Below are 15,517 nucleotides of genomic sequence, written 5' to 3'. Positions count from 1 at the left end.
CTGGTATGAGAGGATGTGGTTCAGACCCCGCTCAGTCTGTGTGGAGTTTGCATGTTCTTCCTGTGTCTGCGTGGGTTTCCTTTGGGTGCTCTGGTTTCCTCCCACACTCCAAAGACATGCTATTCAGCTTCACCAATAATGTGTGAGTGACAGAGTGTGTGTTCCACTGATGTATGGATGAGCGACCCAGTGTAAGTAGTGTATCTAGCAGTGTAAGTCACCATGGTGAATAAGGTGTGCAGGCTGATTACACTACACAGAGTTCACTGGAAGTCGCTTTGGAGAAAAGCATCTGATAGATAAATGAATGTAAATAACTTACTGCTGCAAATTTCCATTAATCAGGCTACTGAAACAACTCACAAATATTGTTTCGCTATCAGAATTGACTAAAATGTCACATTGTGCACAACTGGCCCCTTGAATATAAAACATGGGTCAAAAATGACCAACTTCTCATTGGTTAATTTATCTTGTGTTGGATAATCTAAAAGTCTTTCTTTCTTCTTCTGAAAAAAAACCACTTTATTCCTGGAAACAAACTACAGACCATTTTTAACATTAATAAGAGTTGTGTATCACCTTATAAAGTTTAATTACGCTTTGGTTCAATAATGTACAGAAGTACCATAGTAAACTGTTTTCCTCACACTGGGATTTTCTCTGTCTAGAAAGAGTCACAACATTCTTTTTTTTAAAGAATTCAAGACAAGCAAAATCACCCCCCCAACACCAAAAAAAATATATAATGAGGAAAATTAATCCAAAAGCAAAAAACAGCTTGAATCATAAATTAATAAAATGTCACAAAATGTTTCTTTTGGTTACTGTTTACTTATTCATTTTTATTTTAATAATTAGCATGTAACTTGCGGTGAGCACTAAGTCTGTACGTCGTAGATTTCCAGAGCTCACATGCTCTCGGTCGAAAAAACTGAATGTTTGAAACCCCTACATTTCAGAGCCACACAGAAGGTTCCGGAAACCACGAGGAAGGCCGGGTCTCTACCACTGCTCCTCGGATTCTGCTTTGCCTCCGTGGCTACGGCTCCCTTCGGTACCGGGGGGGGTCCACATACACCCCACTAAAGGTCGAGCGTGCGAAGTCACGCACCGTCCGAGGCGCGCGGAAACGAACACGCGCACGCGGAGGATCGACAAGTCTTCCGACAGAAAACGGCGACTTCGACGAGACAGAGTGCGAAGTTTCACATAAACACGTTATAAAGCGGCAGCTGTAAAGACGAGTATTTCGATTGTGGTCTCCCGTAGAGACGCCTTTCGGCCTCTTCGACATCTGTTCCAAACGTGGAGAAAAACGGCCTTTTGGCCGTAACTCAGGTGATTAAAATAGATGACAAACACAGTGCTGGGTGTAAACTTCCCTTTTCGGTTTCAGCACGGCTTCAGCCTTCCAGCGCGTTTCGGTTCAAGAAGGTCTGGTAAGAGCGCGGTAAAAGGGTGGCTTCACGACGCGCACCTGCAGCAAGGGGGCCCTGTGGAAATGGATCGAAACAAAGCAGCGCGACCCGCTGCGCCGCCGTGCCGCCCATCCGATGAACAACGTGCTGCAGTGCAACAAAGCAATGCTGGCGCTCGATGCTCGTGCCCAGCAGCCTCCCTGGAGACACCGCGGTACGCATGGCAAAATCAGACCACTTCCTGGCTCGCCGAGTCCACTGTTGGCCTCCCCGCGTTCTGCCGCCATCTTTGTGGGTTGGAGGGTTGGAGACACGGGAGCCAAGAGGCTGTGCGCTCTGTCGGGGGGGGGGCAGGGCGAGACAGGGCTAATCTTCTGTCCCGCCCGTCACGCCGGGTCTCCCAATTCCCACTGGCGCCCTTTTCAATTTAGCACAACACACGATGGGACTTGGGTCACTCCAGACCACCGCGTCCCTGACACTTTTACATTAAAAATACCGGAAGCGCCTTGATTAAAAGCTTTCCCAATTCCACTGGCCGGTGTCTAGTCAGAGGTACCCCGAGATAGGTTTCTGCTCTCTCTCTCTTTTTTAATCTACCGTAAATAACCCGCAACGCTTTCCAGCCACACAGACACCCAGATCCCCTTCAGACGATAAGAAAGTCATTTATTGTTTTAGCGAGGAGGGGCATCGTTGGCCTCAAAGCGGAAAACGCACAAAAAGAGGGCTGGGTGGGGTGGGGTGGGGTGGGGTGGGGTGGGAGAGCAGAGTGTCTCCGCCACCGGAGGAGTCGGTCCTCTTGCGGGCAACAGGTGAGCTGGAGCCGCAGTCGCCGAGCACAGGAGGGTGCGTCCACTCGGTTCACCTACGGCGGTCCTGAAACGGTTGCTACCGCATCTCTGAATGTGTCGTAGTCGTTAGGCGATTGGCCACACCTGGTGCTTGCCAAGCCCTTGGGCTGCTTTCAGGTGTAGCGTCGCCTGACTGGGCCCCACCACCAGGACCATGAACCGTAATGTCGAAGGTGGAGCTGGGTGATGCGAACCGCAGCCCGCGTACCCGACCGCAGCGGAGGGCCGCCTCCGACAATCGCCCGTGCTCGGGGAGGGCTCTGGAGCACAGAGCGCCCGCTCGCTGATGCAGTTATCTCATCCAGTGACAGGCGGAATCAATCAATTGCCGAGCGCGGGCAAGGCACGGCCCCCTGCGTTCCAAGCAGATCGCCGCACTCGAGGGTGGGGGGGGGGGGCGGCGCCGTCCGCCGGCCAAATTCCATCAGCGAACGCGGGTCCCATGAGCCACGGCAATCTCCGATGAAGATGATATTAGGTGGAAGCGAGCGACGCAACGGAGGCAGCAGACATAGCGATGACTCCGGGTGGGGCGCGTGCACAGCCCCCCAGCGACACGTACACCTGCAGCGCTACATGTACCTGGAGACCCTCTTTAGACCTGGAACTGCTCACGGACCTGTAACGATAACTGCTAAAAGACCTGCAACTGCTTCAAGACCCGTAACCGCATGCAGACCTTCCACAAACAAGACCCCCAATTTGTCAAGAAATCCGAAAAATATATATATGCATGTCCTTCAATAAACAGGATTTCCGAAAGCAACTAAAAAATATGAATCCTGCGTACCCAATGAAATTTGCTGCAAATCAAAAGCATTGCAGTCATTTGTATACAAAACGATATTAACAAAAATATACTGACATGTTTGCAAGTTGCGAAAGGTTAGAAAATTAGCATTGAGCAGCGAGGAAAAATAAACATAGCGTCGATTCTGCAGATAAGGCCCTGGTAATTAAGAGCGCGGATGGTGGTGAAAAACATTTGAAGAGTAAACCTTGAATAGTTTGCTTCTTTTTCTGTTGCCCTACAGATATTTTACATTATTCAATCCAAAATACCATCTTTCTGATTCTAACTTTCTTTTGCATTTTAATGTTTAATAAGGGCCCTTGGCTATCTATGGGCACAATTATTAGATATCCGCAGAGAGAAATTGAAAAATTAATCATACTCTCAGTTTTGTACTTCTATGATGCATAGGAAATCGGCCAGCCTGGAAGCTCTCTCTCAATCTGATTGGAAAGCTGGACTTCAGGAGCCAACACTGTGATCCCCGTAAGACGCCTTGGTCAAAGTTAACATTACGCCAAAAAGAAAAAAAACACAAGAATATGTGTACGTGTTTAAAAAAAGGAATGAAATGCTAGAATTGACAGGACAGAACTTCATGAGGAAAGGTCACAGTGTGTAACCCTTTTGCCAGTCAACACACCGCAATCCTCTCCATTTATCGGTCTAGTAAACACACACACACCTACAACCACTTATCCTGAGCGGGGTCACCGCGAGCCGGAGCCTAACCCAGCGACATGGCGTAAGGCTGAGGGGGAGGGGACACGTCCCACATGGGACGCCAGTCCGTCACAAGGCGCCCCAAGCGGGACTCGAACCCAGACCCACCACAGAGCAGGCCCGGCCAATCCCGCTGCGCCACCGCATCCCCGCATCTAGTAAAAACACTGCTTATAAATTTCAGCCGAGAGACGTAATGAACGGTTGCACCGCTGCATTTGTTTGGTGGGAAGACGTTTCTAACATACTGTCACTTTCACTTATATATATGATATATATGGAAAAAAATCTCCCTCTCACCCCTCCACCCCCGCAACCTCCCACCCTCCACATGGGGTGGTGTGTGTGTGTGTGTGTGTGTGTGTCTTCCTCAAGCTCAGTTCCTCTACCAGAGGCCTTGGAGTTTGAGGGTTCTGCGCAGTATCTTAGCTGTTCCTAGGACTGCACTCTTCTGAACGGAGGCTTCAGATGTTGTTCCTGGAATCTGCTGGAGCCCCTCTCTCAGTGTCGGGGTCGCAGCCCGAGTGCTCCCGTTACCACCGGGACCACTCCCGACTTCACCTTCCACATCCGTTCCAATTCCTCCCTCAGCCCTTCGTACTTCTCGATCTTCTCGTGCTCCTTCTTTCCGATATGGCGGCTGGATGGCCTAGAGACGGTGTCACCGACTTGGGCGCAGGAGACCGGGGTTGTGTATAACATTAGGAGTCCCAGGCTTAGCCTTCTAATGCTACACACCAGCCTACCCCGGAACACGAGCGAGAGACATATAACTGAAGCCATATCAACTGGGACATCGCCTGGATTAACAAGGTCCACATCAGGTGTTGGGGAACCAGGACAACCTGATGACAAGTGGGCTACTGGAACAAGACGTTCATGGACACGGACTGAGAACATGGAATTAACGGAGTGTCCGAGGAAGGGGCTTACACGCACCGATATACAGATGCTCCTCGAATTATGATGGTTCAGTTTACGATTTTTCAACTTCACGATGGTGAGCTGGCGATAGACATTCAGTAGAAACCGTACATCGAATTTTGAACTTTGCTTTTTGTCCCGGACCTGCGATACGTGGAGCGATACTCTCTCATGATGCTGGGCAGCGTCAGCGATCCGCATCTCCCAGTCTGTGACGCGGTTGTGTTTTGTGCATCCATGATGTCACAGAAATACCCGTGTCTCCTGCTACTGGCGAGAAGAAGAAGAGGAGGACAATTACTTGAGGAAAAACTCAAGATGACTGCACAACATGAAGGCGGACCCGTAATGTCCATCGCACATGTGCTAGGCTATGATATTCGGTAGGTTAGATGTGTCAAATGCATTTTTCACTTACGATATTTTCGATTTACGATGGGTTTCGCGGAACGTAACCCCATCGTAAGTCGGGGACCACCCGTATACACATATATATACAAAAACGAACGCACACCCATTTAGTTATCAATAGCCGCTTGTCCTCGGTACGGCTGCTCTGATCCCGAGTCTATCCTGGAATCACAGGGCGCGTGGCAGGGTACACCCCGGACGGGATGCCGGGAGCACAATAGAATTACGCACTTCGAACACCCCTCTCTAGGCTAAAACGGACAAACGTCTCCTTTCGATCCCAAGTCACGTGTGTAACCACGAGACGCACGCCGAGCCGTTCGAAAATGACGGGTTTGTCGCACCGCGCGCTCCAGGGTGGAAACGTAAACGCCGCCACCGCCTCTCTGCGCGGCACACGCCGAGCTTGGCGCGCGATTAATGCGCGTTCTCCCGCGGCGCGCTTCACCGAGCGCATTAAACACACGGGCGATGGGGGTTTCTCGAAAGCCCACACAAGGCAAACGCTGAACTGTGCCATGTGGCAATTACCGGGCAACATCAAATGTCACATTTTACACAGGTACTTATGCAAATGCAGAAGTTAAGCAACGTGTAAACTGCACCCCGTACGAGACGATTAATGGCCTAGATTACCTGTCTGCGCGCCGAGGGTGAGGCCCGGTCCCTCGGCGAGCCACAGCGCGACGGCGGGGCCTGCCGAGAGCGCCGGCAGCTCCACGTCGCCGCGGATGGGCTCGCCGTCATCTAAACAACTCTTTTAACATTTGCCCAGAAGCCCCTCTTCTCCTTTGTCCGGCCGCCGCCTCCAACCGCATGTCATCCAACTCTAATCAAGCAGAAAATGGTCATAAATATTTCTTTCTGCTAGATTTCACATCTACATTTCATACAGGGGGGACATGATAGTTTCTCTCCCGGCCGCCCCACCTCCGGGGAGCACCTAATGCAAAAACCAGTTACTTCTATTCAAGGCTCATGTTCCCTCGGTGAAATGCAGAACATATTCCCCTTTCAGGGGGGTGGGGGAGAGCGGACGGGGACATAAAGGGCCGCCTTATTTTCTGTACCATTTACCGGCTAGTGCTTTCACAGCCATCCCATTACATCATGTCAGCGACTGTAAACAGGCAAATAACAACACCGGGGTGGGCCGCGCCACCAGGACGCAGAACGCATCCTTATGTGGCACAGAATGGGAGCAGGGGGGGTGTTGCTGTTGTTGTTGCCTTCATCGCTGTTTTCCCCCTTTCGCTGCACGGAACACATCCTTTGCTTGTCTATTTAAATTATATATGTACTGCGTTTGCCCGGGTGGTACCGCGCGGTCCACGGCGCCGTCCGTGCCGCTATATTATACAGCTATCCCTTCCTGCCATAGTGGGTCAGTGTTTATGGGGCCCATCAGTCACAGTTGCTGAGGCGCCATCACTTTTATTTATGATAAAACAGCACATCAGAAGCAGGGCACATCATTCCCCGAATGGTACACAAGCACCCGTGTGCTGGCGATGGCCCCTCGCGCATTTCTCTTTAAAATAGAACACGGCGCACTCCGAAAGGATGAGGTCATTATTAATCATGGGCACCGCACACTGAACAAAAGTGACACTGCGGTGATTTACTCTGATCTTCCGAAAGGCAGGCGGACGAACGAAACCGAAACCGAGGAGGAGAGCGTCTCTCGTTAGTCGGGTAAACGGTCTGCGTTCCGGTTCCCTCGTCTCGCCGGACCAAACGATGACGGCGGTCCGGTTCGTTCTGGGTTTGCGTGAAGCAACGGCAGAACCCATTGTAAACACAAGCTTTTGCCGAAACAACATTTTTTCTATAATCTGTCAAAGGAGACAAAAGTTTGGAGGAGTTAATGGGTGGTTTCCCCAGGCGAGCATCTAAACATCTACTTGTTGGGCTGAAGCTTTTCTCCAAAGTCACTTACAGCGTTAATCTACCTAGGATCATTAACCCATTCATACAGCTGGGTAACTTTCACTGGACAAATTTAGGGTACGTACCTTGCTCAAGGGTACTACGGCCGGAGGTGGGATTCGAACCTGCGACCTTCGATTTACCCATTACAGCAGGGTACTCTGACTGGAGCAGCTCAGCGTACTGCAGTGGGAGTCGAACCCGGGGCCACTGATTCCACACGGAGTGCGGCCGAAAGCCTCGAGGAACACGTGGAAGTTTTCGGTCCTGGCGCCGGTACCCCACCCCCCCAACCCCGACCTCAGATACCACCCCGGTAACACCAGTGAATGTCAGAATTGTTGTTTGTTTTTCCCCCAGCGCCTTTTTACTCTGTTAACCTTACAATTTGTTCAAATAAATGCTTGTACGGTGCGTGCGAAGCGACGCCGAGACGCACCGAAGGAAGGATGGTAACGGTGCGTGCGTACGACGCGCACATCTCCGTTCGCAGCCTTCCGAACGACACGTAACAGCCGACGATGCCCAGGGGTCGTCCGAACCGTTAACACGCTCCCTTCCTCCAAGCAGAGCAAGCGGTGTGGGTACAAGGGAAAGACACAAGTCAACGAGCTTCCTACTAAACTGTTTCATCTCCACGTTGGGCGACGAGACAAACACGTTTGTTTAGCGCCGTTTTAACCGCTTTTAGCAGCGTGGAGTCGACACGCTCATCCCCGTGCTCTCCTGGGGGGAGGGGGGTATCTGAAGGCAGCGTGCTAACAAACACGCCAGCAGTAAACAACAGGCGAAGTCCCCCGTACGAGGTTCAAGCTCCTCCCGTTGCCCCGGCCCCCCCGCTGCCCCGGCCCGTCACGCGCCCCTCGCTCCGCATCTCGCGCCCGGGCCCCGAATGGGCGCTGACATGTACTATCCGCCGTGTGCGTGTACATGATGAATAAGAAATACAAGCAGGTTTTCCCTACACCGCTTTTGCATTAGTGCCCCCCAACCCCGCTCCCCTCGCCCCCTCGCTCCGGCACGAGGCCCGGCGGCGCCGCCGCCGCCGCCACCTTCGGACCCGGGCCTCCGGAGCCTCCAGGAGATGCCTTAATCCGAGGCGTGTCGGGCTGCGAGGATTAGGCCTTTATTGAAACAAATAAGTGTTTTAATGGGCGAAAGTCCCAGTTTCAATTTCAAGAGCCCGTTTAACCCTTATCTGCCCAATTCCTCGGGGCCCATTCTATGTTAATTGGATCTACACTGCAGTTGCATTGGGGGTGTTAACAAGCACAGACTATGAATATTAATTACCCAGAAGTTTTCTGTGTAGGAAATACTTTCCTGATACATATTAATTCTATAAAGTTTTTAAAGTAGAGCTCTCATTAAAAATGTATAAGCGCTGCGCTTGAACATTCTCCCAAGAGGGAGCAGCGCATCTTTAGCTTTATCCCTAATAAACTGGGTCACGGTGGCCGTATCCGAAGAAGAATAGCGTCTCCTGAAAGTGCGTGCTTACCTAACGGAGCGACGCGGTGGGCGCGGGACTTTGTTTATCCTCGGTTCTGACAGCAGCTATTAGAGCCGATCGCATCGGGCCCCGTACGTTTCCAGAGACCCCCCCCCCCCGGTCGCCCTCTAAACGGTTACTTATTTGCACTGTCGAACAAACAAGGCGCCGCTCGCAAAACAAAGCGGCTGTTTGGTGAGTGTCGGGGGAGCATCATAGCCAGCGTAGTGTAACCTCGGGGGCATCGCGGGGACCTGGGAGACCCCCGACCCCCCCATCGAGAGCTGTTCACGAAGAGAGATGTCACTCCTCGGTGAAAGACTACGGCGGATTACGTCCTCATCGGATCCGGCATCCGTCACACCTTGAGGAGCGAACGCCGCCGTCCGTCAGAACGTTGAACACGGGCGACGGGCAGCCCCCGCCCCCCCCGCTCGGTGCCACCTCACCGCGCTTCTTGCAGGCGGCCCTCGTTTGGCGCCGCGTCCACCGGCACGCGCTCCTCCTCATCCCGTGGTCCCAGACAACTTATCCGTACAGCAAGGCGCCGTGAGCTCGGAGGAGCAACGGGACCCCTGGTTACTTCACTCAGACATCTCTCCTCCTCCTCCCCCCCGGCTGCTCCGCCCACACAAACAAGGTAAGGAGGTGAGGGTTGTAAACAGGATGCAGCCCCAGAGTAACGGTGAACCGCTGTGAAATTTGGACTGGTGGTACTTTACCGCACGCGTCACCTCCGAGAGGCCCGCGGGGGTAAACGCGCCAAGCCGCAGCGCTCACCTCCTCGCACCCGTGCCGGCGTGCAGAGCTCACCATAACGCTACGGGCGCAGGAATCGTAGCCGCCGCGGTGGACCGGACAGGCGGTCAAGTAACACTTTGGCGAAATCACAAACTCGCAAAGTGTTTATTCTGCCTCCCACGGCGCGCACTTCCCCCACGCTGTCTACGTACAACACGTTCCTGTTCAATTTTCATCTCCATCTGTATGATTATTAATCAGATCACACATCAATTGCCAGAACCACCAAAGAAATTTGCCCTGTAATAAAACTGTCATCTGTTCCACTATAAAGACAGATGTTGCAAGTTGTGTGATAACGTAATTAATCTGTTCTGTGAGGGATTCCATAAAATTATTTAAATTGGAAGAGAACTATCATTTTACCAATAAAGCAATTTAGGGCAATATGTGGCGTCATAACACCGATCTTATCTTTTCCCTACAATTTCCAATAAGTGCAAAGGCGCCATCTCCGTCTCCGGTGCGTTCCGACAGCGCCGCTGCCTTACGCACTTACTGTGTGTGCCCGAGGATGGAGGGCGGACGGTCTGAAACGCAAGCGGCGAGCGGTTGAACAAGAGCGAACGCGTAACCGCACGTGTGGGGAAATGACCACATCGGCAGCGGGGGCAGAACTTCCTTTCCCGCGTCGCTACAGGAAGGAAACGCCGGGGATGCTTCGGATCCTTACAGTGACGCCGCTGGAGAGAGAAACCGGTTTCCTTTCCTTTCCTCCAAATCGTTATCAATCTCGACCATTAATATTTCATACGTTCCCATGAAACTGCAAGCGCTGCATTATGTACTGCATGACAGGATGTGCCGCTTCTGAAGTCTAACAGATGCAGAGCGGAGATGTTCTGCTCCAAGGGCCCCACATGCCAGCGAGTGCAAGTCCACGCGTGTCGCTACGCTAACGTGCTAGTTGCTACGCTAACGTGCTAATCAGCAGTCGGGTCCATCCCGCTGCTTGGCTGTAAGGTAGCGTCCGGGGGCTGCTCCTCCAAAGGCTCGGCATCACGCAAGCGGGCAACCCGAGGCCTTCGGCCCTTCTCCGTCAACGCTCCTCGACTCGCTCGCGTCAACCCCGTCGATTCCGCCTCTTCGTCACCCCGCGACCGTTACGTTCTCGAGCGGCTACTCGTTACGGGACCTTCGGCGAGGAGCTCAACAGCCGAGTCAGACGGAGGAAAGACAATTACTCGCCGTTACCTTACTGTTCGGGTACATCAAAAACACTGCGCTACTATTTCTACCCAAGATTCCGTTTAGACTGAAGTGCCTTTTCCTTGTAGGACTGCACATTAATATTTAATACTGAAATATAATGGCAGCTGAGCTCAATTCTTTGCCAAGGAATCGGTTTTCACAGCGAGTCCATGACTGCTTGCTTACATGCCGCGGAGATTAAAGACGCGCCGATGCCGCCGTCCTTGAATCGACGCACGCCGCTTTAAATTGAATCAAACGTATCGCACGACGAGAGGAAAGCCGTAACCCTCCCGCGTTCGCCGTGCGCTAACAATGGGTGACAACGGGATCGCGCTTTTTTTCCCCCGTTCTGCTCTTGTTGTTTAGGCCACTGTTGCTTCTTGTTGCAAAATCAATAAGAACAAAACAAGCTGAAAAGCCACAAATCTCGAGGTGGCGCAGAAACGTGTGCTTGCTGCCCCTCCCACACCCGCCACCGCAGCTACGATCTTCTGGTTCCTCATTAAAACGACACGCTAGAAACCACAGTCGCAGAGCCGAAAGGACGTCAGCGCGCCGAGGAGCACCGTGTTCTTTCACAAGTGCATGTGCTCTGCGCACAAGGACGCCGCACTGCGAAACCGAGTCCCCCCAGCGCGGCCCGGTGACGCGCAAACACGTAATCGCTCCGCTCCCGCGCCCGGGTTCTACAGCAACCGCTCGCCGTCGTATCGGCCTGCGGCGTGCGGTGCGGCCCCCCTGGCTTCCGATACGAAACGAGCGAGTCTCGACGATGTCCACATTGCGCCGACTGCATCTCGCGGGCCCGCCGGCGGGTCCAGAAGGGCGGTAGCGGCAGCTCACGCACATGCAAAGGTGTGCAAGCGAAAAGGGGAAATTCCAGCGAGGGAAAGCAAGAGAGAGAGAGCGACCGCTCGGCGAACAGCGGATGGGGCCCGCCGATGCGAGGGTGAGCTGAGCGCAGGGGCCACGCTGCATCGCGGCCTCCGCACAGGTAAACACTAGGACACGCTAAGACGCGCTCGACACACACAATGCGCTGGAATGCGCACAGCAGCATGGCACATCATCAAAACAGAAGTCGCGTCTCCAACCCTGCATGCTGTCTCCACTAATAGAGTTCAGGCTGTCGCATGTAGGACCTTGTGGGACTTCGTAGTATCTTACAGGACCTTGTAGGATCTTAAAGGACCTTATAAGACCTTGTAGGACTTTGTAGGATCTTACAGGTCCTTGTAGGATCTTGTACATCCTTCTAGGGCCTTTTAGGACCTTGTATGATTTAGCAGGACCTTTTAAGACCTTGTAGGGCCTTGTAGGATCTTAAAAGACCTTATAAGATCTTGTAGGACTTTGTAGGATCTTACAGGTCCTTGTAGGATCTTGTACATCCTTCTAGGGCCTTTTAGGACCTTGTATGATTTAGTAGGACCTTTTAAGACCTTGTAGGGCCTTGTAGGATCTTACAGATCCTTGTAAGATCTTACAAGACTTGTTAGGATCTTATAGGACCTTGTAAGACCTTATAGGACTTTGTAGGGGCTTACAGGTCCTTGTAGGATCTTGTAGGACCTTATACGTTCTTACAGGATCTCCACAAGCTGGAGCTCTGCGCCTTTTCACGTGCAGCAGAATAGCACAGGAGTTAGAACATCACCTTGCAACCAAAGGTCCCGGGATAAAACCCCCCTGGTACCAACATTCTCTATGATCTTCATAAAACCCCACTACTGCTATAGTGCCCTTGATCAAGGCACTTACCCTGAATTGGGACAGTAAACATGAGCCAGCTGTGTAAATGGGTAAATCACGGTGAGCAGCACAGTGAACAAACTTCACATTGTAAGGGAGCTGGGAGAGAGGGCTCAGATGAAAGACTACATAAAAAGAATCATATTGACCCCAGAGCAGCCACAAGGAGGAGATGTGCGGCTCGTGATAGCGACGCAGGACGCGGTCGTGGTGGTGTTATCCGTGGTCGTGGTGTGCGTCGCTGCAGGTGAGGAAAGGAGCCTCCGGCCGGCGTGGGGGCGGTGGGGGTGGTGGGGGCGGTGGGGCGCTTCCGCACTCCTCACTGTTTGACTTACTAATAGAGCTGTTCCACTCGGGCTTATGCTCTACTTCCCTCCAAATCTTAGCACTCTAAGAAGATGAATTCCCTGTCAGAATCAAGATGATCAAACAGATTACAATTATTTTATCCCCCGTCTTTATTAATGAGCACTGTCTCTCACAGTTACCCTTCCCTAATAAGAACAGATGAAGTGCCATCTCCAGGTTTGTTGTTTTTCTCAAACACACTCCAGGCACGTTCGGAAAATTAAAGACCGAATTGATCCGCAAACTGTGGCCGAGCCTGTCAGGTGGAAACGTTTCTGCATCTCCAAAGGAACAAATACGCAAAAACAAACAATAAAAAAAACAAAAACAAATAACGGTTCACTCTGTAGAGAAAAAGGGACAGAAAAAAGCGAGAGCGAATTCATGGTCTACCTGTCTCATGGCAGAGCGCGGCGCCGCTGGAACCGAACATACAGATCAGGATGCGGGAATTCACGTGTACATCCACCCACCTACCTGTTTATTTACTTGGCGATTTAATCCAAAACACCTAACAATGTTTACATTTATTTATTTTAACAGACGCTTTTCTCCAAAGCGACTTCCAACGAACTCTGTGTAGTGCTATCCACCCACACACCTTATTCACCGCGGTAACTTACACTGCTAGATACACTACTTACAGTGGGTCACTCATCCATACATCAGTGGAACACACACACTCTCTCTCTCTCTCTGTCACTCACACACTATGGGGGAACCTGAACAGCATGTCTTTGGACTGTGGGAGGAAACCAGAGCACATCTTAACAGATTATGTTAAGATACTAATTCAATGGGTAATTTTTACCCTTTCAATCCGGGGTAAGCATCTTGATCAAGGGCACTGGTGCAGGAGGTGGGATCCAAACCCAGGTCCTTCAAGTACAAGGCAGCAGCTCTAACCACTACGCCACCTGCTGGCCCTTTTTAAAGCTCTCACCGTTAGACTCATCTGAAAATTCCTCGCTGACAGCGGGCTGCTGTGTGTTCGCGTCGCTCCGCTCAAATGGCAGCAAAGTGGAGGAGCGAAGCGGCGGCGGAAAGGGGTTTAAACCTCGGCTGGAACACGGTCCTCCTTTCTGGTAAGAAGATGGACGAGAACTAATCGGCTGCGGCGATTCCTGACGCCTTACCTGGCTGCACTCGGCGAGAAACGAGCGAGGAGCGCCGAACGAAAAGCCCGACCCATCAGCCGAAGAGTAAAAGGGGATCCATCGGTGCCCCAAATGGGGATCAACATGTATGTAACACGTGGGCACCGCGACTATTTCTGCGTTTCGCTCGTTTTTCTCGGCGAAGCATGCATGGAGCGACAAGGCCGACGCGAACGATCCCCCCCCCCCGTTTCATTTGTCCACGTATTTTACGAAAGGTAATAAAGATATGCAAGGCAGATCAATATCTGAGCGCCACGGTGAAATAAAAGGCAGTTTGGAGCAGTCAGCTCCGCTTTGGGTGAAGAGAAATCTTTTGGTGTCAAGTGCGCATCTGTGGCACGTTTGCTCGCTCCCTCCGCCGCGCATTCATCAAAGCCGTAACCCCTGTTGTCTTTGCACGGCGAATCACAAAGTGCCCCTGGCAATGAATGAAGGAAAAGTCAACAGGAATTAAGTTTCAGTGCAACTGTTTACTCAACTGTGGCCTGCAGTTATTGAAATTTTATCCACGGTTTTGTGTGACTGCTGCGGTAATGAATTCAGCATGCCTGTGATTTTCTCACTGACGACATGCCTGTTCGGGCTGGAAAAAAAAGGAGCCCGCGCCGAGGGCACGGGGGCATCGGGCAGCGCAGGAACACATGTCCCCGCGTGCAGGCCGAGGTCTAAACCGGCGCGGGCCCTGGGTTTACTCTCATTTTCCACTTATTCCATTAGCTGACACATTGTCTCCGAAGCAGCTTACACCGATTTACCCACTTATACAGCTGGGTAATTTTTACCGTATCGCTGCACCAAGTATACCTCGCTCAAGGGTACTACAGCGGAAGTGGGGGATTCGATCCAGAAACCTTCAGAGTGCAAGGTTCATTTACCCAGCGCATCTGCTGGGGCATTTTCTGTAACCATGTAAATTGCAACATATTATTGTCAGACTTCATTAGAGATTTCTACACCCTGTCACGGGTTGTTATATGTAAGCAGAACTTAAATTACCATTTTCCCAATTTACATAAATTCATGTAGCTGACACTTTTCTCCAAAGCGACTTACAGTGTTAAGGTTACAATTATTAAAGTTACAAGCTTATATTCATTTACTCATTCATACAGCTGGGGCAGTTTAGGGTAAGGACCTTGCTCAAGGGTACTACAGCTGGAGATCGAACCTGCAACCTTTGGGTCCAAAGACAGTAGCTGTAACCACTACGCTACCAGCTGTCCCCATTTACCCCTCTATTACTGATATTCAGTCTTTCTTTTCTCCAAAGTGACTCAACATGAAAAAGCCATGTCCAATATCACAGCCCAGGGGCTGCGAAACACCAGCGCCACGCGCTGCTTCACCGCGCCGCCATTAATACGCTTTTCTTCTGTGTGTCTTACACTGATTTGCCCGTTTATACGACTAGGTAATTTTTACTCTATCAGGAGGAGGAGGCTGGGATTTGAACCTGGGTTCTGTGAATGAAAAGGGGGCAGTTCTCACCACTACAGCACCTGCTGTATTTATGCAAGTTGGCCAATGTCTGTACATTTATATTCTTCATATTTATCTGATGGTTGACTCCAAATCTTAATCTACTTACTCTGCTTTACTCACGTATTTGTAGAGCTGGGTAAATTTTCCTTGCATCAGTTCTGGAGGTAGCTGGTAGTTTAGTGGTTAGCTAGCGCTGCTGCTGTTGGACCCAAAGGTCATACTGCAGGTTCGAT

General features: G+C 51.4%; 1 protein-coding gene across 2 annotated transcripts in view; it reads right to left on the bottom strand.

The window, feature by feature from the left end:
* The window catches only part of foxp1b (forkhead box P1b), a 79,549-nt gene that overhangs the window by 62,718 nt on the left and 1,314 nt on the right, over positions 1-15,517 (bottom strand). The gene's annotated exons all lie outside the window — the stretch shown is intronic.

Source organism: Scleropages formosus, chromosome 22 (genome assembly GCF_900964775.1).
Source record: "Scleropages formosus chromosome 22, fSclFor1.1, whole genome shotgun sequence".
NCBI lineage: Eukaryota > Metazoa > Chordata > Actinopteri > Osteoglossiformes > Osteoglossidae > Scleropages > Scleropages formosus.
The sequence above is the reverse complement of the archived record's forward strand: the minus strand, read 5'-3'. Positions and strand labels throughout refer to the sequence as shown.